Genomic DNA, 26,476 nt, shown 5'->3' on the forward strand with positions numbered 1-26,476 from the left:
CAATTGTGAAGGGGATTATTCTTTTGAGTTTGTTCTCAAAGGTTTCATTGTTGGCATATAGGAAGGCTATTGATTTCTGTATGTTAATTTTGTATCCTGCGACCTTACTGTATTGGCTTATTGTTTCTAGTAGTCTTTTTGTGGATTCTTTGGGGTTTCGATGTATACGATCATATCATCTGCAAAAAGTGATACCTTTACTTCTTCTTTTCCGATATGGATGCCTTTTATTTCTTTGTCTTGTCTGATTGCTCTGGCTAGAACCTCTAGTACCACATTAAATAAGAGTGGAGAGAGTGGACAACCCTGTCTTGTTCCTGATTTAAGGGGGAAAGCCTTCAGTTTAGTGCCATTTAATATGATGTTAGCTGATGGTTTATCATATATGGCCTTTATCATGTTGAGATATTTTCCTTCTATACCCATTTTGTTGAGAGTCTTAAACATAAAATTGTGTTGTATTTTATCGAAAGCCTTTTCTGCGTCTATTGATAAGATCATGTGGTTTTTGTTCTTTGTTTTATTGATATGGTGTATTACATTAACCATTTTACGTATGTTGAACCATCCTTGAGATTCTGGGATGAATCCCACTTGATCATGATGTATTATTTTTTTAATATGTTGTTGTATTCGATTTGCTAGTATTTTGTTTAGTATTTTAGCATCTGTATTCATTAGAGATATTGGTCTGTAGTTTTCTTTTTTTGTGCCATCCTTGCCTGGTTTTGGTATGAGGGTTATGTTGGCCTCATAAAATGTGTTTGGAAGTATTGCTTCTTCTTCAATTTTTTGGAAGACTTTCCATAGAATAGGAACCAAATCTTCTTTGAATGTTTGATAAAATTCACTGGGATATCCGTCAGGGCCTGGACTTTTATTTTTGGGGAGGTTTTTAATGGTTTTTTTTTTTATTTCTTCTCTACTAATAGGTCTGTTTAGGCTTTCTGCTTCTTCTTGACTCAGTCTAGAAAGGTTGTATTGTTCTAGGAATTTATCCATTTCTTCTAGGTTGTTGAATTTAGTGGCATAAAGTTTTTGATAGTATTCTACAATAATTCTTTGTATATCAATGGTGTCCGTGGTGATTTCTCATCTTTCATTTTGGATTTTGTTTATATGAGTTCTTTCTCTTTTTTCCTTGGTAAGTCTTGCCAAGGTTTTGTCAATTTTGTTGATCTTTTCAAAGAACCAGCTCCTTGTTCTATTAATTTTTTCTATAGTTTTTCTGGTCTCTATTTCATTTACTTCTGCTCTGATTTTTTTTTTTTTCTGCTCTGATTTTCATTATCTCCTTTCTTCGGCTGGTTTTGGGTTGTCTTTGTTCTTCTTTTTCTAGTTCCTTAAGGTGTGAAGTTAAGTGGTTCACTTAGGCTCTCTCTTGTTTGTTCATATATGCCTGAAGTGATATGAACTTCCCTTTTATCACTGCTTTTGCTGCATCCCATAGATTCTGATATGTCATATTGTCATTTTCATTAGTCTGTATATATTTTTTGATCTCTGCACTTATTTCTTCTTTGACCCATTCATTTTTTAAAAGTATGTTGTTTAGTTTCCACATTTTTGTGGGATTTTTTTCTCTTTTTTGCAGTTGAATTCTAGTTCCAAGGCTTTATGATCAGAAAATATGCTTGGTACAACTTTGATTTTTCTGAATTTTCTGATGTTGTTTTTGTGGCCCAACATATGGTCAATTCTTGAGAATGATCCATGTACACTGGAGAAAAATGTATACTCAGTCACTTTGGGATGAAATGTCCTGTAGATGTCTATCATATCCAGGTGCTCTAGTGTTTTTTTTAAGGCCACTATATCTTTGTTGATTCTCTGTTTGGATGACTGATCTAGAACCGTCAGCGGTGTATTGAGGTCTCCAAATATGATTGTATTTTTGTCAGTTTTTGTTTTAAGGTCGATAAGTAGCTGTCTTATATATTTTGGTGCTCCTTGGTTTGGCGCATATATATTAAGAATTGTTATGTCTTCTTGATTCAGTGTCCCCTTAGCCATTATGAAATGGCCATTTTTGTCTCTGAGTACTTTTGCTGTCTTGTAATCAACATTATCAGATATGAGTATTGCTACGCCTGGTTTTTTTTGGATGTTATTTGCTTGGAGTATTGTTTTCCAGCCTTTCACTTTGAATTTGTTTTTTTCCTTGTTACTTAAATGAATTTTATTTTATTTTATTTTATTTTATTTTACAGAGACAGAGAGAGAGTCAGAGAGAGGGATAGACAGGGACAGACAGACAGGAACAGAGAGATGAGAAGCATCAATCATTAGTTTTTCATTGCATGTTGTGACACCTTAGTTGTTCATTGATTGCCTTCTCATACGTGCCTTGACCGCAGGCCTTTAGCAGAACGAGTAACCCCTCACTCAAGCTGGCGACCTCTGGGTCTTGAACCTGGGTCTTCCGCATCCCAGTCCGACGCTCTATCCACTGCGCCACTGCCCGGTCAGGCTAGATGAATTTTTTGTAGGCAGCATACAGTTGGATTTTCTTTTTTAATCCATTCTGTTACTCTGTGCCTTTTTATTGGTGGGTTTAATTTGTTTACATTTAGTGTAATTATTGACACTTGTGAGTTCCCTATTGCCATTTTATAGATTGCTTTCTGTTAGTTTTGTGTTTTGTTTGATCCTTCTCTTTCGTTTTTCTATCTTTTTTTTTTTTTTTTGGTTGTATTCCATACATCTTTCCTCTGTTGCTATCTTTTTTAAATCATGAGATTCTATGGTGGTTTTTTCAATGGTGGTTACCTTTAAGTAATGAAAAGGGTTCCTACCCTGTTCATTGTAATGCACTATTTTGTGAGTACTTTTGCACTCCATCGTCCTTTGCTACTGTTAATCTTCATCCTCTCCCCCCCGCCTTTCTTTTTGTTGTTGTCACGGTTTAAATTTGGTTTTATTGTGTTCTTCTTGGAGCTTTTACTTGTGGCTTTGTTTTTTTTTTTGTTCTTTGTATCTGATTGGAGAACCCCCTTTAGTAATTCCTGGAGTGGGGGTTTTCTGATGATAAATTCCCTCATCTTTTCTGTATCTGTGAATGTTTTTATTTCTCCTTCATATTTGAAAGATAGCTTTGATGGGTATAGTATTCGTGGCTGAAAGTTCCTCTCTTTCAGGACTTTAACTATTGGGGTCTACTCTCTTCTAGCTTGTAGAGTTTCTGCTGAGAAATCTAATGATAATCTAATGGGCCTTCCTTTATATGTTGTATTCTTCTTTTCCCTGGCTGCCTTGAAAATTTTTTCTTTGCTGTTGGTTTGTGCCAATTTCATTATGATGTGCCTTAGAGTAGATTTGTTGGGTTTAAGAAAAATCAGAGTTCTGTTTGCTTCTTGAATATGAGGCTTTAGTTCTTTCCACAGGCTTGGGAAGTTCTCATCTATTATTTGTTTGAGTATGTTCTCCATTCCATTTTCTCTCTCTTCTCCCTCTGATATACCTATTATTCTTATGTTATTCTTTTTGATGGAGTCAGATAATTCTTGTAGGGCTATCTCATTATTTTAAAATTTTGAGTCTCTTTCTTATTCTCTGTTGTGCCTCAAGTTGCTTGTCTTCTATTTCACTAATCCTCTCTTCTATCTGGCCTGTTCTATTAGCTAAGCTTGTTACCTTGTTTTTCAGCTCGTGAATTGAGTTTTTCATCTCTGTTTGATTTGTTTTTATAGTTTCAATTTCCTTGGAAATATATTCTTTGTGTTCATTAAGTTGTTTTCTGAGCTTCCTAAATTGCCTTTCTGTGTTTTCTTGTATATCTCAGAGGACTTTTAGGATTTTTATCTTAAATTCTCTGTCATTTAGCTCCAAGATTTCCAATATATTAAATTTTTTCTTCATAGATTTTTCCTCATCTAGCTGTCTTACCTCTCTTTCTTTTGTATCCATGATATTTGATTTTCTCTTCCTTAATGGCATCTGAGGGTGGTTTTGTTGATAGTATTAATGAGATTTAATAAAGAGCAAAAAGTTAAAAAAGTAAATAATTGAAAAGAGTTGGTTTTTTTTAATTAATAATGAAATAAAGAAAAATAAAATAAAATTAAAATTAAAAAAAAAGAAAATTATTCCCCCCTCTTTTTTTTCTCTCCTCTCCTCTCCCCTCTTTCTTGAGAAAATCTTGTGGTGAACTGTGAATTATATTGTACTAAATAGAACAAACAATGCCTGTAATGGAGGGCCTGAATTGGGGAGAAGTAATAAAGGGGCAAAAAAAGGGGGTATGGACCCACAAAAAGCAAATAAGGAAAAAATTTGGGTCAAGAATAAAATTATTTGCTTTTAGGTGTTGGTTGACTAAGAGTTATGATGAGAGGAATAAGAGGGAAACAGACAAATGGGGGAATAAATTTAAAAATTACTATTGTATTTAGTGGAAGAAGAACTAGATAAAATGGAGATCTAGATAGAAGGGATGGGAACACTGCTAGTGAGTTAAAAAGGTGAAGTAAAAAAAAAACCAAAATGCCACAAACATAAGTTTGAGTCCCAAATAAGATAATTTGTTTGTTATTGAGGATTGTATGAGAGGAGACATAAAGGAGAAAGGAAGAAACTAATATAGAGGGATAAAGGAAAGAGAGAGAGAGAAAAAAAGAGGGAACCACTAAAACAAGAAAAAAGAAAAAAGAGCAGAGAGAGAGAGAGAATTAAGGGTTTTGGAGTGCAAGCCTCATAGAGAGAAAGGAAGAGGAAAGAAAAGATAATGGGAGATGTAACACTTATGGGTAGTATAGTTCAAGGAGAGGGGAGAGTAAGACCGGCAGAGAGTTAAACGACCAAATTGGAGGAGGAAAAAAAATATCAAGAATGAATATAAGAGAAACAAACAAACAAATATAATAAAATGGGATAGGTTATAAAGTCTGCGGATTATTCTTGATTTTGAGAGGTTATCTTCTTGCTTTTTCTTTTCTCTCCCTCTTCCTGATCGGTGACTCTGTACCCCGGGTTCTACCCCTTTGGCATGCTCAGGTAGAGGTTTGTAGTTGATAAGTCTCTATGGCGATGTCATGTATTGTGCTTTAGTCTCATTGGCAGTTTAGGCTCATTAACATTTATAGGCTCTGCCAGTGAGAGAGTCTGTGTTCCTGGAGCCTATTTCCTAGTCTTTCCTTCCTCAATTAGTAGCCTGATAATCCAGCTATGGGGCTGCTGCTGCCTCTGTCTGGATAGTAAGAGGCTCAAAGAGCTGGCAACTCCCCACTCTATTCCCAGTCAGCATAGGGCTCTGGGTAACGCTCAGTCAGTCAGAGCTGCTAGCATAATCAGGCGGGGCTTCCGCCCACTCAAAGACCTCTGGCTCTGCCACTCTGTCCGGTAACACAGGCGGGCGCCCACTCCCGGGATGCTTGGAGGAAACTCTCACTCACTATCTGCGTGCGCAGACCAGGATATCAGGCTGGTAGTCTCACACTCTGAGTGAAACCCCCACCCGCACGGAAAAGTTCCAGCATTGGAATTGGCTCTCGCTCCATCCCCATGCGTGGCTTTTTCGAGGTGCTGGGGCGACCCGAGATTCCGCTTTTGGCCCACACAAAGGCCCCTGACTCTGCCCCTCTGTGGGATAACACGGGCACACACTGCCGAGGCACTTGGAGGAATCTCTCGCTCACTATCTGCACGCGCAGACCAGGATATCAAGCCGGCCGCCTCACCCTCTGAGTGAAACCCCCACCCGCATGGAAAAGTTCCAGCATTGGAATTAGTTCTCGCTCCCTCCTTGTGCATGGCTTTTTCAGGGCACTGGGGCAGCCCAGAGATTCCGCTTTTGGCCCACACAAAAGCCTCTGACTCTGCCTCTCTGTGGGATAACACAGGCGCCCACTCCCGGGGCTTTGGAAGGAATCTCTCACCCACTATCTGCGCACGCCGACCAGGTGATTGGGGAAAATGGTTGCCCCACTTGTCTTTCTTTGTCTGATCCATACAAAGGGCATGTGGGGTTTGGCGCAAGTGTTAGCTTGTATTGACTGGGTTGCCACAGGCACAGTTTTTCCTTGGCTTGGATCTCCGTACCACAGCCTGGTTTGGCCATTTGTGCCGCGGCCTGGATCTATTCACTCCCTTTGCCCGCCTTAGTTTCTATATTCTCAGTTCCCAGTGAATGCAGCCCTATTTAGGTTAGTGAGGAAGGTGGAGCATTTCTTACTCCCTATTTCCTTCAGGGTTTGATTATATATTTAGCCAATTTTTCGCTCAACCATACCTTCGGGTGTATTGCGAAACATCTGGAGGCTCCAAAAATAGGTTTTTCTGTTTCTGGTTGAAAATCTTGTTGAGTTTTGGGGGAGATTTATCGGTATCACTTCCTACCACGTCATTACTCTGACGTCATCTCTCCAAAAGTTTGGGCTCCTCATATTGTGTGTCATAATTGTGAGGATATGCTTTGTGACTGTAAAAAGGAAAACATAAAGGAATGCCTTTTGGTATTCCCATGGTTTGCCATTAACCTAAGGACCACAGCAGTGACTGTTATTTCTGTCTGATCCATACAAAGGGCATCAGCAAGGAAAAAAGGCATATGATCACATATCCTAATATTCCTTCAGCAATATGACCTATCCCACACTTTGAGACACTCGCGGTTCCAGTTATCAATGGTTTTATTTCTTCTAAGGATGAAGAAAGTGAACATGATGATCAAGTGTATTTTGATAAGATGCATGAGGAAATGGTTGTAGAATCTGAAGGGTTTTCTTCTGATGTCAAGCAGTCATTAACCCCTCAGCAGTTTGGCCAACCTGAAATGAATGACTTAGTAAGGATGACATAAAAAATTGTCCTTGAATTTCTGAAGTATGAGGAGCATAACTGGATCATTTGTGTGGATCTTAAAATAGTAAATTTCCTGCAAGGACAACAGAGAGGTTTCATGAAGTATCCTTGCTTTCTTTGTTTGTGGGACAGCTGAGCTCAGAAGAAACACTGGACACAGAAAGAGTGGCTGAAACGTGAAGCTCTGGAAGTAAGGATGCAAAATATTGTGAATGAACCTGTAGTTAATCGAGGCAGGATCATTTTTTTCCCACCTCACATCAAACTTGGCTGAATGAAGTAGTTTGTTCAGGCTTTGAATAGAGAAAGTGAATGCTTTCAACATATTATTTCTGCTTTTCGAGAAGATGAAAGTAGGTGTATTCGATGGACCTCAAATTTGAACCCTCATACGTAACAAAAAATTTGCCAGGAAGATGAATAAGGAGGAGAAAGCAGAATGGCAGTCTTTTGTGGCAGTTACAAAGAACTTCCTTGGCAACAAAAAAGCAGAAAACTATGAACTGGTTCAAAGGATGCTGTTGGCTTTCTGTGAAATTGGATGTAACATAAGTGTTAAGATTCACTTCCTGAACAGTCACCTTGATAAGTTTTCCAAAAATCTTGAAGCTGTTAGTGAAGAGCAGATGACTACTGGAGGATCAGATGAGATTGTTTTCAACATATACACAAACACAAGAGCTACAAATGCAAGTTTTTGCCTGAATAGAATTTAAATAAGTTTTGCGCAAATTTTATGATTAAAATAAGTGTTTTAATATGTTCTATTTTGAAATTGTAGGCAAATTCTGATGCAATCATATCTTTTAGTGTATTAGTGTATTTACTGCATTATATAAATTATATTTTGACAAAGATGATGCCCAAGAAGACATTCTACTTTATTATGTTAAACTAAATGTTGAAAATTTTACAATAAGATTAAAACCTAAAACCTTGAATTGCAAAAAAACTATAGCTTACAGAGAAAAATAAATGTCAGATTTGAGATCAGCACCCTCGAATTAGGTAATACGTGTTTTTCGGATGTACATAGGAAACCCTAAAGTCTCTGTCAAAACACTACTAGACCTGATAAATGAATTCAGCAAGGTGGCAAGATATAAAATTAATATTCATAAATCAGAGACATTTTATACACCAACAATAAACTGTCTGAAAGAGAAATTAAGGAAACAATCCCCTTCCTATTGCATCAAAAAAATAAAAATAAAGTACCTAGGAGTAAATTTTACCAAAGAGATAAAGGACTTGTACTTGGAATATTATAAAACATTGGTAAAAGAAATCAAGAAAGATTCAAAAAGTGGAAGTATATACCAAATTTATGGGTAGAAAGAATAAATATCATTAAAATGTCTATATTAACCACAACAATCTATAAATTCAATGCAATTCCTATTAAAATACCAATGGCATACTTCAAAGACATAGAACAAATGTTCCAAAAATTTATATGAAACCATAAAAAGAACATGAATAGCTTCAGCAATCTAGGAAATGAAGAATAAAGTGGGAGGTATCACACTTCCTGATATCAAGTTATACTACAAGGCCATTGTACTCAGAACAGCTTGGTACTGGCATAAGAACAGGTGTACATATCCATGAAACAGAACAGAGAACCCAGAAATAAACCCACACCTTTATGGCCAATTGATATTTGACAAAGGAGGTAACAGCATATAATGGAGTAAAGACAGCCTCTTCAACAAATGGTGTTGGGAAAATAGGACAGGTAATACAAAAAAAAATGAAACTAGACAACCAACTTACACCATACAGAAAAATAAACTCAAAATGAATAAAAGACTTAAATGTAAGTCATGAAACCATAATCATCTTGGAAGAAAACATAGGCAGTAAACTCTTCGATGTCTCTCACAGCAATATTTTTGCTGATTTATCTCCATGGGCAAGTGAAATAAAGGACAGGATGAACAAATGGGACTATATAAAACTAAAATGCTTTTGCGCAGCAAAAGACAATATAAACAAAATAAAAAGACAACTCACACAATGGGAGAACATATTTGACAATACATCTGATAAGGGGTTAAGGGGTTAATAACCAAACTTTATGAAGAACTTTTAAAACTCAACACTAAGGAGGTAAACAATCCAATTAAAAAATGGGAAAAAGAACTGAACAGACACTTCTCCAAAGAGGACATACAGATGGCCAATAAGCATATGAAAAAAATATTCAACATGACTAATCATTTGAGAAATTCAAATTAAAACCACAATAAGATATCACCTCATACCTGTCAGAATGGCACTCATTAACAAAACAACACAGAATAAGTGCTGGTGAGGATGTGGAGAAAGGGAACCCTCCTGAACTGCTGATTGGGAATGCAGACTTATGTAGCCATTGTGGAGAAGTATATGGGGTTTCCTCAAAAAATTAAAAATGGAAATACCTTTTGACTGAGCTATCCCACTATTAGGAATATATCCTAAGAACGCCAAATCACTGATTCAAAAGAAGATATGCACCCCCTATGTTTATTACAGCATTGTTTACAATAGCCAAGATCCGGAAATAGTCCAAGTATCCATCAGTGGATGAGTGGATTAAAAAGCAGTGGTACATACACACAATGGAATAGTATACGGCCATGAAAAAGAAGGAAATACCTTTTGTGACGGCATGAATGGATCTGGAGACTATTATGCTAAATGAAATAAGCCAGTCAGAGAAAGACAAACATCATATGATCTCACTTATATGTGGACTCTAATAAACAAAGTGAACTTGAGGAACAGAATAGAGGCAGAGGCAGGATTACAGGGACCAGAGGAACAGCATTCAGAGGAAAGGGGGATGAGGGAATGCGATCACAGAAGTTGAAGGGATTCATGAAATTATATATACGTAACACAGAGATATAGATAGCAGGACAGCAAATCCTAGAGGGAAGGGAGGAGAGTGTTGAGGGGAGGAGGACAAGAGAGGTATAAAGGGGGTGCGGGGGGGGGGGTGAGGGAGTTATATTTGGTGAGACACTTGAGTCCATGTTAACACAATAAATTAAAATTAATAAAAAAAATTTTAAAGATATATTTTGACTAGTAGATTGTAAATAAAGAGAATTTTGTGAAGCAGTAACACTGTGTCATTCAGTTATTCTATCAAATATATTGAGTTTACGCTATACAAATCGAATCCCAAATTTTGTAGAGCTCCAAGAATATAGTCTTATGTTTCTTTTTTGAACATGTTTTAATCTAAAATGTCTACCTTCCCATGTACAATTTATTCTAGCCCAGTCATTGTGATCTTTATGTCATTCTCTTCAAGGTTACCTGATGGCCACAATCATGATCATAATAATAATTCTGATCATAATTTTATTATCCTTAAAATTTTTTTATCCTTAAAAAATTAAGGATATAAGTGTTAAGAAAATAACCAAGAATTTACCAGATATTCTGCTACTTCAAGATGATATCTGAGTGGAGTTTCCTAGTATAGTACCGGTTTATTTTTTCTCTGCCAATTACATATCTAATATTAAGAAAGCAGAAGCACCCTGCTGTGAGAAAAAGAATTACAGTGTTCTTTCTAAGCCTCTCTCAATAACACTGTTTCTTCTGTAAGGCTTACTTAAATGCCAGACACTATGATTTCATCTTGAGAAGCACAGCTTTTCATCAGGGATGTGCCTTCTGGATTCTTATATGGGAACAGATCAAGACTATTAGACTCTGAAACTTACCAGTTGTGTGACCTTTAAAACTTAAACTCCTCTCATCTTCACTTCTCTTGTTTTTAATGATGGTTTTTTAATGATGTTTCTTGATTTCCTCCAACAACTATTAAAGAGGAAATGTAATAATAATATATGTAAACAATATTTAATATAAAAAGTTTTATTAGCATAACCTACCACAGTTTTTTCCTTATTATGTATTTCTAGATTCTACTCAAATATCATAGCTAAATGTCAATAACAACTAACTTAAGTTTGAATTATATATGTTTATTGCCTGCACTTTGTACATTTGTCTATAGATATCTGAGCTCATTGAATAGTCTGCTTATCCTTCTTTCATGTTATTTCACTTTAAATTTACTAAAACTTCTTTATTATGTTTGTTTCATCTGTATCATATATTTATGTTAATTCACAAGACACAGATTTCTGGACATTTCTTACTCTGACCAACTTAATAGCTACCTTTATCCAATGCAAATTCTTGCCATGAAGATTCTGTTGAGGTGTATAAGTCCAATGCACATTGTAAATATAAGGTATAATCTGTGCCTTTAAGAAATGTTCAGCCAAATGGAAAAGAAACAATAACACCCTAGAAAAAAAGTTTTTTAATTTTTTTCATAGAATTAAGGTTTATAAAGGATACACACTTTCCGAGTGTATGATTAGCAAATTCTATTAATGATGTTAGAGTGCCATCAATACAAGGAAAACCTCAAATGTTACATCTGCTAGCATTCTACAACAGTCCAGAGCAGCACCAAAACCTAGAACGTTAGTCTTATTTATTTTAGCAAATTTCATATTTTAGAGCTTTTTTAGGTTTACTCAAAATTAAATGAAATGGACCTGACCTGTGGTGGCATAGTGGATTAAGTGTTGACCTGGAATGCTGATGTCGCTGGTTTGAAACCCCAGGCTTACCTGGTCAAGGTACATATGGAAGTTGATGCTTCCTGCTTCTCCATCCTTCTCTCTCTCTCTCTCTCTCTCTCTCTCTCTCTCTCTCTCTATATATATATATATATATATATATATATATATATATATATATATATATTCTTTCTAAAATGAATAAAGTATTTTTAAAAGTTAAATGAAATGTAGAAATTTCCCATATACTCCCTGCCCCCAAACACATACAACCACCCCTATTATCAACATTTCCCACCAGAATAGTATATTTCTTACAACTGATGAACTTAACTGAAGTCCATGGCTTACCTTAAGGTTCCTTTTTGGTTTTATACATGCAGTGGGTTTGGATAAAGATATTAATGAAAAGCAGGGGATGGAGAAATTCAAATATCAATTCTCATATTTTTTCCTGAATGCTTCCAAATTTTACCTTCTCATCCAGACCATTAGAAACTTTGAAAATGGAAGCAAAATCACTGTTTACATTTATTTCTCAGTTATGTAAAAATGTTTAATTGGAAGTACATAAAACTCTAAAATGATTGTGTTCAATTATAAACAGGTGGCCCTTATATAATTTCACTTTAAATTGGAGGAATGATTCTTGCAATAAAAGGAAGATTTGTATGACAAACAAAAATAAGAGTGATACTCATTTTACTCATGTGGATTTTCATTTTGTTCTTTTGCAAAAGTTTGAAGCTATGAATTAAGTGATACAAATTAAAAGCTTGTCATTTGTAATTTATTCATATGCAATTCAGCTACAAACTCACTTATCTATGCTAATAACTTCTAACTTGAGAAAAGCATAGCAATTTCAGTCAAATGATTACAGCTAATTACTACAGTACTTTTAAAATAAATTTTTATTATTTATCTCAGATTAATTTTGCTACTTAACTTTTATTAGTTTATTAGAAAGATATATCTCATGAAATTATATTACTTGAATGTTATTTATACAACAGTCATAACTGATCATTTGTTGTGTTAGAATGAATTCATTTTGAAAATGAATGTGTGAACAATGTGTGAATACTATATTTTCTAACTTTATTGCTAAATATGTATCGAGGATTCTATTAAATTATAATTTTAATAAGTAAAGAAACTACACTTATTTTTCCAATAAAATAATAGATTTTGGTCATTTGTGTTGAGAATTCAGATGCCTTTGAAGAATGAAAGGGAATAATTTTCTATTTCTTTTACAAACAAAGCAGCACATGTTTTCTCATTGTGTTTTCTAAGGATATTGCTTTTCTATAGAGAAAACTGGAAATAAACTTTGCTCAAATTACTTGAATTCTTTATGATCCCCCAAATCCTATAATTAATGTTGAATTAGAAATTCAGAGGAACTATCCCTAAGAATGAGAACAGCTAATGTAGCTGAGATAATATATTTTATTAATATTTATAGTCTTTCCACTCTCTTCCATCCTGCAAAATTATTTATTCTAAAACTGAGTTACTTCTGGATTTCGTGTTAACACAATGTATTTGTTCGATATTGAAAAACAATTTCTAATGCACAAGTAATGCAAAATCTGACTGGAAGATAATTCTGCCAGATTAGCTCAGAGTACAACTGGAGCCAGAAAGGCATATAAATGACTATCACTAAGCCAAATCAAAGTTATAGCTTACAGAGTTAGGGAGATTCATGCATCTGTAGCCCAGGATCGTGGTCATTTTAAGAATGGTAGCCAAGCCTCCCAAGGCTGCAGGTGATCAACTTCAACCTAGAAGCAATCGAAAATTTAGTCTGATTTGTAGAATCTTAGGAAAAGAAAACTTAGTCTCTTCTATAATGAACTGTGGTAAAGACATGGATGTGGGAAATAGTGTATGAAAAGTGACTCTGTTTAAATTGAGACCAACTGGAAACAGAAACATACTCATTGGGGTCAGCTATCATCATACCCCCTAGAAAATACCAATATTTAGGCCCATAAATGTTGGTTTTGCCCCAGAACCAAAGTCCAGAGTTATTAAAAAAAAAAAAGAGAGAGAGATGGACAAAGAAGAAATTCAGAATGATATCTAGGTGACCTACCAGAGAAATTTAGATTTCAATTAGATCAACAGCTTATTTAGCTGGCCTTATTTCATGGAATATGTGTAATGGCTTAACAGGGTATTTTTGATTAATTTCATAGAGATACATTTAATTTCTATTTTGCTAGAAAGTAGAGAAAGCTCTGTCTTTTTATTTTATTAAAGTATGTATTTTATCAGGCATATTTTTTATGTTTCTGTCATAATACATGTATCTAGGAAAAAAAGAAGACATTTCCCATAAGTGTATAATTTGATAACAAAAATAGAGAGATGATGTTAGAGGCACTGTTTTTTAAATTTTTTTATTGATTTTACTTTATTGTGTTTACATAGATTCTAGTGTTGCCCTGAATGCATTCCCTCTCCCCCATATTCCCTTCAACATCTCTCTTGCCCCCTTCCGCATAGTGCCCCTCCCCCCTTCCCTTCAGCCTTATCCCATCCTATCACCCCTTTTCCCTCTGTCTTCTTTCCTCTGGTTCCTTTGATCTCTCCTCCGTCTCAATTCCATTCCTTGGTCACATTGTTCATTGGATTCCTCAAATAAGTGAGGTCATATGATATTTTCATTTTTCTGCCTGGCTTATTTCACTTAACATAATAGTTTCCATGTCCCTCTATGTTGTTGCAAAAGGTAAGATTTCCTTCTTTTTCACGGCCCCATAGTATTCCATTGTATATATGTACCACTAGTTTTTAATCCACTTGTCCACTGACGGACACTTGGGCTGTTTCCAGATCTTTGCAATTGTGAACAATGCTGCCATAAACATGGGGGTGCATTTCTCTTTTGAAACAGTGCTATGGTGTTCTTGGGGTATATTCTTAAAAGTGGAATAGCTGGGTCAAAAGGCAGTTTGATTTTTAATTTTTTGAGGAATCTCCATTTTGTTTTCCACAGTGGCTGCACCAGTCTGCATTCCCACCAGCAGTATAGAAGGGTTCCCTTTTCCCCACATCCTCGCCAGCACTTACTCTATGTTATTTTGTTGATAAGCACCATTCTGACAGGTGTGAGGTGGTATCTCATTGTGGTCTTAATTTGCATTTCTCTAATGATTAGTGATGTTGAGCATTTTTTCATATGCTTATTGGCCATCATTAAAATGTCTATATTACCCAAAGCAATTTATAAATTCAATGTAATACCAATTAAAATACCAATGGCATACTTCAAACATACAGAACACATATTCCAAAAATTTATATGGAACCAAAGAAGAACATGAATAGCCTCAACAATCTTGAAAAGGAAGAATAAAGTGGGAGGCATTACACTTCCTGATATCAAGTTATACTACAAGGCCATTGTACTCAAAACAGCTTGGTACTGGCATAAGAACAGGCATATAGATCAATGGAACAGAATAGAGAACCCAGAAATAAACCCACACCTTTATGGACAACTGATATTTGACAAAGGAGGTAAGAGCATACAATGGAGTAAAGACAGCCTCTTTGACAAATGGGGCTGGGAAAATTGGACAGCTATCTGAAAAAAAAATGAAACTAGACCACCACCTTACACTATTCACAAAAATAAACTCAAAACGGATAAATGTAAGACTTAAATGTAAGCCGTGAAACCATAAGCATCTTAGAAGAAAACATAGGCAGTAAGCTCTCCGACATCTCTATCAGCAATATATTTGCTGATTTATCTCCACGGGCAAGAGAAATAAAAGACAGGATAAACAAATGGGACTGTATCAAATTAAAAAGCTTTTGCACAGCTAAAGACAGTAAAAACAGAATAAAAAGACAAACTATACAATGGGAGAACAAATTCAACAATACATCTGATAAGGGGTTAATAACCAAAATTTATAAAGAACTTGTAAAACTCAACACCAGAAAGATAAACAATCCAATCAAAAACTGGGTAAAAGAAATGAGAAGCACTGTTTTAATGGACCTCTTCAACTCATGTTATGGGACAATGGAAATGCTCACTGGGGCATTAAACAAGTGATAGGTTTGGGGAGAAGCTTTTGTTCATAGTTTAGGTCAGAGGATTTGGACGTCTCATCAATTATCTATATGTCTGTGTATTTTTAAGCACCTTCCACTATGAAAACCTTAGAAATGAAGTTCATTGAGTTCAACCTCATAATCTATGAAAGGATGAAGCTAAAAACAGGCAGTGTCATGAAGAGAGGGAAAATAATATCTTTTATTTTTCATTAGACTTGGAGTAATCTGAGAAAGTCTATTCACAGTCAACAGAAGGAAATGAGTATTCATATCATATTACCCAACTACATATTAAACTGAAGGACATAATGATTAAGGATCAAAGAGTATTTTTCAGCTGTATAGAATTATGTAGGAAATATAATAAAAAGCCAATCAGATTTTATACTGTCAAGAAAACTCTATACTAAAGAAAGAAACAGTAATATGACCAAATTAAAATTTTTAAAAAAATATTTCTTTGTGAGAATAATTTTTTAAAATATATGCTAAACCTCTCTCAGGTCTAGACACAAATTCAAGTTTATGTTTCTGTTTTAACTCTAATTGTTTATTTGTTGGTTCATTTGCTTTGTTTTATTTTTTCACATTACCTTTAGAAGGAACTGACAAATTCTAATATTCATTCAGCTAAAAATTCAAAGACTCTCAAAAAATAACATAATAGCCCCAAAAGCTTGCAAACAATAGATATCCTGGGTTTTTTTTTAAATCAGTAGCAGTTGAACTGCAGTTTGAAATCACATTGTGAGTATACTAAAAATACTAGAATTACGAATATGTGGCTTTTTACTAAAAAGTTAAGGGAAAACATAAGTGAAGTCTAGGAAAAAAATAATTTCCCATATGAGTGTATAATTTGATGATAATAAAAATATAGAGATGATATTTTTATTAAATATCTTTATTTAATAAAAATGCTTTGTTTACTGTCCCATTAAAAATGCTTTGTTAAATGCTTTGTTTTAATGGACCTCTGCAACACACATTATGGGACTTCAATAATTGTTCCAACTTCATATTAATCTTGATTTTCTAAAAATTTACCCAGATTCTGTGCTCTCTGCAACTATATAGAATGTTGGAGCCCAGTTACATAGGTCATGTTTATGCCATCGTGAGATGTTCCAATTCTATCCAATAAAACAGTGGAAGGTTTTTCAGAGGACAATGATATAACAGTGGAAAGTTTTCCAGCTATCTTTGAAAAGATAGCTGGAAAGTGTGTAAAGAATGAATTTATGTAAAAAAAAAAAACATAGCCAAATCTTTTCATACTCTTTCAAAAGTACTTGTAAAAATATGATAAATTGATTTCTTAACTCAACAAACAATTGTGGATTACCTGTTCAAATATATCACAAAGTGATTTTTATTTTTAAAAAGAATAGAAATAAAATTGTTATTTTTAGAAACAAATCAATACAATTTTTATTGTGCTCTTGTCATAGGGTCACATAATATAAAGAACTAAATATAAACTATATCCAAAATCAAATGATAAAGACTTAAAAGAGGACAGAGGCAAGTGAAAAGAAGGGAAAGTGCATAGGTAACTGTCTTCAGCATTATGGAGTATAGACATATAATAAAAAAAGTTGAGGTTTGCTCCTGCTTGCTGGGATTCTATGGGTCTACCGGGGATACCTTGGATGATCCCTAACCCCTGATTTTGTTCCTCAAAATGAGAGGATAGGAAAAAATTCTAATTTCCCCATTAGTTCTAGAGACTCGGTGAATCTGTGGCCTTATCTTAGTTAAGAATGTGTTGTCATACAGAAAATTCAAAGAGTTGGAGAACTAACTTTAGTTTGCATTAGAGGAAAAATCATCATTTTGCTAATATTCAGTTACAGTTTTCAAATATCCTTGTGACCTCACTTAAAATAAGGCATTAAAATAAGCTAGTGATGCTGCATATAGACTTTATGTAAAACTTTGCTCATATTTTAAATAAATCAGGTATAATTTTCCAACTTAATTTGTAGTCTTAAAGAGGCAATTTTATTCATAACATTTCCTTTAACTCTAATTATAACCTATGCAGATGATTGAGAATATATTCATAACATTTGCTATTTATGGTACTTTCTTGGATCAGCCACTCACTGATGTCCCATTCTTTTTTCAAATCCAAAAAGACAATCTGTGTGGAAAAGGCTATTGTTTCTTGATAATTACTCAGCTGCTCTCAGTAACATATTGCCTCTGTGTCATGTGGTTTTTGCAATTTAAAAAATTTCTTCAAATAGGAACAGCAAATAAACACAGGTGGGGAATTTCTAAATATAAAATCTGTTGATTTGTAACTTAGAAGTACAATTGTATAGCATGTTAATATTTCTATTTAACATGTGTGTCAAATTAACACTAATTATTTTAAAATGTTGTTTTCATAAGAAAATAATAAATTCTCTTCCCTTTAGAAGCCAGAATACCACCATCACCCTGTAGTAACACTACGTAATGCAGTAAGTAATGTTTCTCTATCTTGGGACTAAGTAACCAACTCAGTAAATTCAATACTTGAGAGGGAAGGTGGCAAGGAAGGTTCCAGAGGGCAAGGCCGGGCAGAAGGGAAAGTAAAGCCGAAACCAGTTATGAAGAGTAAAATGATCCCTTACTAATTAGTATAGAGAAGATGTTGCCTGAAATAATGGATATGGTTTTCCTCCCTGTAAAACTAGTTCATGTTCCTTTTGTGATAGTATGTAAGCTAATTTGTCCAAGAACTTTGTTTCAGATAGGAAGAATAAAAAATAGCCTTTGTTTTTAATTTATTTATAAATTTATGGAACAAATAAGATAAACTTTACATAAAGGGCAGGTGATGGCAGAGATCTACTAGCACTTTCAGTTTTGGATCATAACCATTTACAAGCTAAGTAAATCTAAATATGATTTACATTGAAAATAACTCGAGCCTATAAGTACTTTCCGCATATGAAAGTAACTAGCTTCACAATGTCTACATACTAACTTACAGTTTTTCATATTCTCTTTTCCTCAGATATAGTTTTAAAACAGTTCAGGATGGTCAGTTCTGGATCTTTAAGCCCAAACCCCTTCAGGGAGAATGGAGATAATGTGAAGGGACTACTTATTGGTGAGGCTCCGTGTGACTGCTGAGGCAGAGCACACAGAAATTTACATACTACGGCACCAAGACGGAAGCTGAGCAAGCAGAAGGAATGCCCAAGCACTATGGAAAGGTTGGCAGTTGGCATCAGGCACCACAGAGAAGAAAACTGCATTTAATTTTTCAAAAATATTTTAGGAGGAAAAAAAAAAAAAAGTGGTCCCTGTCCACCACTAGGCATCAGTTAGTCTTCATGGTTCCCTTGCATGTGGAGGAGAATCACCTATCAGTACTAAACAAAGGTTGCCCTGAACAAAAAGACCCATGGAGAGCACAATGATACCTCGATGCCTCTGAATGCAGTTGTCACTGAGAGAAGAGATGGAAGCCACAATTTCTCATCAACTGCTGCAGCTTTATCCAAGTGTCTGGAGAGAGAGGTAGGAGGTCTTCTCATGTAGACTCTTCATCATGTCAGAAAAAGTTGTACAAATCTTCATGAAGTACAGACTGATTTGAAAAGTTAGAAAGCAAGATGCACACACATAAAAGTGCTGTCAATCATGGCAGTTTCCCTAACCTTAATTTACTAGTCCCTGGCCTCCCCTCATTTTCACCCAGTATAGTAGAAATACCATAACTTTGGTGTCAAATGGGTCATGGTTTAAATCCCAGCTACAGTATTTATTGGGTATGCAGTTCAAGATGTCACCCTCATGACTTTGTTTTTCTCACCCATGACAGTGGCACAATTTGGGACCATATTAGTTCACCTATGAAACTATCTAGCACAAAGCCTAGTATATGGAAGCCAGTACCACAGTGCTGGCCTCTACCTTCTCACTATCATTCCTACTGTAATGATTGGTCACTGGCACGAAGATTCTGTTATTTAGATATGATCTCTCCTGTATTTAAAACTAAGCTTTCTTGAATGAACTTTGATTAAATGCAAGTCTCCTCTGTATTTAAAATTTTGTTTTTCCCAATGAACTTTAAATCACCAGGAATTTTTGTGTGGTAAGTAATCTTTGTTAGCCTGATCAGGTGGTGGTGCATTGGATAGAGCATCGGACTGGGATATGGAGGACCCAGGTTCAAGACCCCGAGGTTGGCGGCTTGAGCGCGGGCTCAGCTGGTTTGAGCAAAGCTCACCAGCTTGGACTCAAGGTTGCTGGCTCGAGCAAGGGGTTACTCAGTCTGCTGTAGCCCCACGGTCAAGGCATATATGAGAAAGCAATCAATGAACAACTAAGGTGTCACAACGAAAAACTAATGATTGATGCTTCTCATCTCTCTCCATTCCTGTCTTTCTGTCCCTATCTATCCCTCTCTCTGACTCTCCTGTCTCTGTAAAAAAAAAAACAACAACAACCCACAATCCCACAATGAGTAATCTTTGTTATAGTCCCAAGAAACAAGACCCTGACCCTAGCCACGTGGCTAGTAAAAAGTACCTTTGATAAGAATAATGAAGCTCAAAAGTGAATTTAAAAGTGAAATTAAGGCACCCTGGGTAGCTCAGCTTTATTGAAATTTCAAATCTCTGCATGCCTTTGACAGATTTTCTCTCAGCTCCATACAACTTCTGAGAACTTCAACACAAAAACAAGATTTCACTTGGTTATTTAACTGAGGTTCTGTTGCATTCACTATCTTTCTCCCTGTGGTTTTATTCTCATTTTATATGATTAGCTTTACACTTCACAGCGCTCATGGGGTTATACCTTTTGAACACTTCACCAAAGTCTTTAGTGTCCTGCTAGCAGAGGGAGTTTAGTGTTTTAGTCTAACTTTCTGTGGGAGAGTTCTCCAAGACTCTGATAACTTTTGCATTCATTAAAATAATTAAGTGTCATATACATAAAGCATATTATTACATGTGATTTTGAAAAGATGATACATAGTTAAAATCTAGTATCCTTTTCAGTATTGCTTAATTGCTCTAATTTTTATTCCAACCCTATATTTATGTTAAAAAGTTACTAGACTTTTTAAATATATATAAATATATATAATTCTTCCTGAGAGGTAAGAAAAATAAAAGCACAAACTAATGAAAATAAGCATGCTATCTGTCATCAGGCTAAATTGTCCAGTGTCTTCTGCGTTGCTAGTCTAGCAAGAGAATAACCAAGGAGCAAGATAAAAAACAACTCTCCACAGGTGAGTGCCCACACCTGATGCCCAGGACTCTACCCTGGTCAAGTGCCTCTTACCAGCCTTTCCCTCTTTGTTCCACTGTCCCACATGTCCACACACACCAGCTGTGTGGGGTGCTGACAGGTCACAGCTACCTTGTGCTCCACTCACCCCTCCATTGGCTTCAACACAAAATGTTTCCTCATCCTTCGGCAGACATTCCTCCTCTGTAGGAACTCAGTGACACGTGCTGGATACAAGTGTCCCCTTACCTGTGGTTTCACTTGGCTCATTTTCAGTTATTTGCAGTCAGCTGCAGTCTGAAAATATTAAGTAGAAAATTTCAGAAATAAACAATTCAGAAAATTTTAAGTTGTGAGCCATTCTAAGCAGTGGGATGAAAGCTTTTGCCGAACCTCTCCATTCCGCCTTGGTCGTGGCTCACCCTCTGCCCAGCAGATCCACATGGTATACACTACCCACCCATTAGTCACTTAGCAGTGATCCTGGTTATTGGATTGACTATCACATTATCATAGTGCCTGTGTTCCAGAAACCCTTATTTTACTTTATACCACATTCACGTAACTTTTATTAGAATATATTGTCATGATTTTTCTATTTTATTATTAGTTACTGGTGTTAATCCCTTACTGTGCCTAATTTATAAATTCAACCTTATCATATATATATATATATATATATATATATATATATATATATATATATATATATATATGAAAATCATAGGGTTCAGAACTGTCTTGGGTTTCAGGTGTCCACTGGGGGCCTTGGGTCATATCCCCTGTGGATTAGGTGTGACAACTGTGCTTAACTTCAAAGTACAGCTTACTCCTGCCTCCCCTTTGCTTGCTCAGTGCCAAATCCAAGAACATTTTCTTCCTGATGCTAAATGCACTGTTCACATGAGATTTCCATTCAGGACCTGTGCTTGGGGCCATTATAGCTCCTGAGGAGAAATAATATAGAGAGGGAATACCAGACTCTGAATTCTTTCATCAATTTGCACTTTCTGAGATCTTAGTACCAAACATGGGAAATGACCTAAGGCCAAGATGTCAAGTTGAGTTCCTTAGAAGCCAGGAGCTCCCCAAGGAAAAGGGAGAAAGTAGGGCACCTCCCGGGTCTGGTATCTGTTGCCAAGTGGAAAGTGCAGCTGGCAGCTAGCAGAGAGATGAGAAGGGAAAGGGATTTTTTTTTTCAGTATTTGTTCATGTTGTTCCATTTTGGGCTGGGTGGGGGACATTCACTCCTAGCTACCGAAGTGTTAGGGGCACTGCGATGATGATGAAATCACACAAGATCCTGTGAACTAGCAGGCATTTGGTTTTTAGTACAGCAGAAACTCTAAGCCTCATATCTGCTAACAGGGGCAAACTGAGGAATAGACTTGAAGGCTGGTGCCTAGCACAGACCTCAGTGGGTTCCATCTCAGCTTTGGACCCTGGCTGGGTCCTCAGTGCTGACTGAACCACCTCCTGTTACAAGAAAGTGGTTTATGGTCTGTTCTTCTTTCTCTATGCTTCTTCCCCTGCAATTTCTGTGAAGTCTCTTCCACAAGCTACTCCTCATATCTGCTCTTCATGGGTCACTTGTTCAGGGCACAAGCAGTCACCTCAGTTGTCACAGTTTCCACCACAGTTTCACAAGGTCCACAGTCTGGAGGGTTTCATTTTTGTTTTTAAATGACAAGTTGACTCTGCTTGAACACACTGGGCTGTGGCCAGGCCGCCTGACTCCCCTGAACTCAGGGTACACTCTGATGTCTAGTCAGACACTGTGTGACACCTCTCCTCCGGCCCATGTCCCATCATTTAACTCTCATCATCTTAATAGCCACCATAACACATGGTGCTCTTCTTAAAGCTACAAAAACAAGCAGATCTTATTATCACAGAAAATTTTTAGCAACAAAATACACAATAAAAATTAGGAAACTGCTTATTTTGTGGAGCTATTTAACAATTTAGTGGCTGCATATGGCAGAATGTGATATGGTTATTCATCTACTGTTCTCTTGGTTGCAACTCAACTTAAGCAACGTACCTTGTCATAAAGTGTTCTGCTCTGTGTTTTCATTTCCCAAGACCTATTATTAAACCAGGAGGGTCATGCTGTTGCTGTAAAATCCTTCACCTATGCTCTTATTTATATTGAAATTGAAACTTTCCTCTTGACTTACCAGCACTCACAGAGAAGTGGAAGATGTTCACTTCTCACGATGCAAGTTCCTCCGTGACACACTGTGAAATATGTGATGAGATTTGTTCTTTCCCTTGCCCGCTGCGTGTCCTCCCGTTTCCACAGGCGGTTGCAAATTCAGATTGTGATTACACGCTCTTTGCTTGTCCAGCCCTGTGCCACCTGGACTGCAGCTTGGCTCTCTAAACACTGTCCTTCTTTCCACAAAATTGTATTCACTCTTTGCTGGCCTATAAAATAGCACTTACTTTATGCACTTAGTAGTCAATGAATAGTAACTCATGGTATTGGGCCTATACCTGAGCAGGCTGTGTTGCTTCTTATACGTGACAATTTTTCACTATTATGTTTAAATATTATAGAATGTCATTTAAAATGCTACTGAATATTCAAATAACTCATTACACTATTTTTTTTAAAGTCTGAGAAAAATCCCTCTGGTTCTAGTAATTATGGTCCGTATCCTTATCGATGCTTGTTAAGGAGAAGGGGGGGGGGAGAAGGAGGGAGAATGGAAAAAGATTATTAGATAATGGAGATGAATAGGAGATAATTGAGGAAATATCCTAAAGAGCATTTTCTAATAAGATAAGAATAATTTAGGAGTCGTAAATATTAAAAATGGATTTCCTTTAGAACAGGAAAAAAACACAAGAAACCAATTTGCATACAGCTAGGTTTGACTTCCTTTGGATACAGATCCTGAGATGAAGACTTAGTGCTAGTAATTTATTTAGAAGGAGATCAGGGCACTGGGAACAGAGTTAGGGAAGCAAGGAGGAAAAGCCAGGAGAGGATTCAGAAGCAGGCCATGCCTTGAGCACCAAGGGCTCAGCCTTGCTGGAGAACCTCAGAAATCCGAAATGCACCTTACAACTGTCTCTTCAAAAGAAGGAAGGCTGAGCCCTGGCCGGTTGGCTCAGTGGTAGAGCGTCAGCCTGGCGTGCAGAAGTCCCGGGTTCGATTCCCGGCCAGGGCACACAGGAGAAGCGCCCATCTGCTTCTCCACCCCTCCCCCTCTCCTTCCTCTCTGTCTCTCTCTTCCCCTCCTGCAGCGGAGGCTCCATTGGAGCGGAGATGGCCCGGGCACTGGGGATGGTTCCTTGGCCTCTGCCCCAGGCACTAGAGTGGCTCTGGTCGCAACAGAGCGACGCCCCGGAGGAGCAGAGCATCGCCCCCTGATGGGCAGAGCGCCATCCCCTGGTGGGCGTGCCGGGTGGATCCCCGTCAGGCACATGCGGGAGTCTGTCTGTCTCTCCCCGTTTCCAGCTTCAGAAAAATACAAAAAAAAAAAAAAGGAAGGAAGGTTGGGTACTTATCCACCAGCTTACACACATACCCCATTCAAGAGAATAAACAAACACACTGCATACCCTGCTGGGCTGGGTTCCCACAGCTGTCGGCAAAACCCGAGGAGAAAAGAAAACAGATGCGTCTGGTGCTTAAGATGAGACTGCCAGGTTCTGGGGGCTTCCCTGCACGGCTACTGGTGAAGCCAGGGAGAGGAGAGGCAGAGCCCAGTGCCCGTTGCTCCAGCAGGGGCAGCGTCTGCTCCTCACTGGGTTCAGGTCCCTGGGCAACGTGCCCTCCTGAGAGTCCTCTCCTGCCCACCTCTCCCCCTGCTATATAATCTTCTTCATGCACGTATCTTCTTCATTAGAATTATAGTTTATAGATACTGGGAAGAATTGATGTGATTGTTTCTAGGTACATTTTATCCCTTCATTCATCTTTTTTTTTTTTATTGAGGTATAATTGCTCTAATTTTCATCTCTCTTAGACATTGTTTTATAAGATTCCTTTTACTTGTCATTTTCCGACTCAAAAAGCCACGGCTCCTCCATCATGGTCAGCGCTGCCTCCCAGGCCCGGAGGCCATGCCTGACACACAGAGGGTACCCTGTACATTGGTTGAGTTAGGGAATTAATATCAATGGATCCCATGTACCAGATTAAAAATTGTAATGCCCTTGATTTCTGCTTCTAAGGGAATACGTCAGGACTCTCTGAGTCCTCTCCAAGGACAAAATGATCCTTCTGTTGAAAAAAATCTATTATATATATAGACATAGAAATAGTATATAGATATATAAATTATTTTATGTGGGTATAAAAATGTCTCTTCTGCAGAGCACGTTGTTAAATGGATAGGGTGTAGAGAAGACAGCATGAGACCCCCAGCCAGACAGTGTGCACCTGTAGGCCCCAGGCAGAGTCACAAAGCCGAACATCTGAGAAGCTAAGTTTTCCAGGTTAATCAGTTGATAAAAAAGTCAGTGAAAAACAGTTGCTCTGTTTGCTTAACACAAAAGGGGCTTTCTGGAGCCCCAGGGCCCTGACAAAACAAGGGTGTAGGAGACCCATGCCACAGGACAGGGGAGGTGGAAAGAGAGAGGAAGGGTCCCTGGGCCTGAAATGAGCAGTCAGATCAGCATGGGGCCCTCAGAAATTCCATTCAGGACATTATTTTTTCTCAAAAGAGACAAAACAAAGAACCCTCATAAAACAACAGAATCAGAAAAAATCTTATAATCAAGACATGGAAAGTAAGATTGACATGGGAGACCAGCCAGAAGCAGGTAAAAGGAAAGTAAAATAAAGCTTCCAATACACCACCTGGTAATTACAGAATCTTCTTACATTGTGTCCAGTCTGTCCAACTTTGATACTCATCCCCAGAACAAGGATCACATCTTTGGCTTCCTGCATTTCCCCAGCAAACAGACAGATTGTGCCCAGAATGGCCTCACTGCTGTCTCAGCAGCCTCCACCCCTTACCTGGGCCTCCTGACACTCTGCCCAGAGGCTGGTGCCTGCCCCTCAGAGGATCACAATGGGCCTTCTGAGTGCAGCCCTCTTGGTTAGGTCCCTATTGCAGCTGCTCGATTGCCCTGAAATTTGTTACCTTGTAGTCACACGTTTCATGCCTGTCAGGTTGTCCCTGAGCTCACACCACTGAAGATCCTTGAGAGCCACGGGAGAAACATCTACTCCTATGCACACATTCCGAGACCCCACCTCCTAACCTGCCCGTGGCCAGCCCCTCCAGTGGCGTCCCTGTGGACCCGCAGTCTTTCCCACCCACCTTACTGACTACAAACTACATCCTTATTTGTGATTTTTAAAGTTTCACAACATTGCTATGAATTGATATTAATCTCATTTTATTGTTGAGAAAACAGGTGTAAAAAGTTTATAAATTGCCCAAGTATATGAAGCTTTTCCACACCCTGCCTGACAGGACTGCAAAGATTGATGCCTGATGCCATGGCCACTAGTAAACAGTGAGTTATACACTCAGATCTGGGTTCAAATCCTAGACCCAGGTCAGTTACAATGCTCATTAAATAACATTTCCTCTATATGTGAAATGAAAATAATAGTATCCACTTTAAAGGATTAATAAAATAACCCCACTAAAGTGTGTAACAGAGTGCTTAACACAGAGTAAGCATTCAGTAGATGTTAGCTATTGTTATTATCATTAGTATTTTAAAATCATATTCCTCTCCTAACTCCCTCTGCTTTAAATGTGGTTCCCAGTGTTGCC

The 26,476-nt window shown here is 37.2% G+C and overlaps 1 pseudogene; it reads right to left on the reverse strand.

Annotated features, from left to right (window-relative positions):
• LOC136397475 (DDB1- and CUL4-associated factor 8 pseudogene) overlaps positions 1–24,773 on the reverse strand; it is a 161,426-nt pseudogene extending 136,653 nt beyond the window's left edge.
• Positions 24,774–26,476: the final 1,703 nt, after the last annotated feature.

The sequence above is a fragment of the Saccopteryx leptura genome, chromosome 3 (assembly GCF_036850995.1).
Source record: "Saccopteryx leptura isolate mSacLep1 chromosome 3, mSacLep1_pri_phased_curated, whole genome shotgun sequence".
NCBI classification, from domain to species: domain Eukaryota; kingdom Metazoa; phylum Chordata; class Mammalia; order Chiroptera; family Emballonuridae; genus Saccopteryx; species Saccopteryx leptura.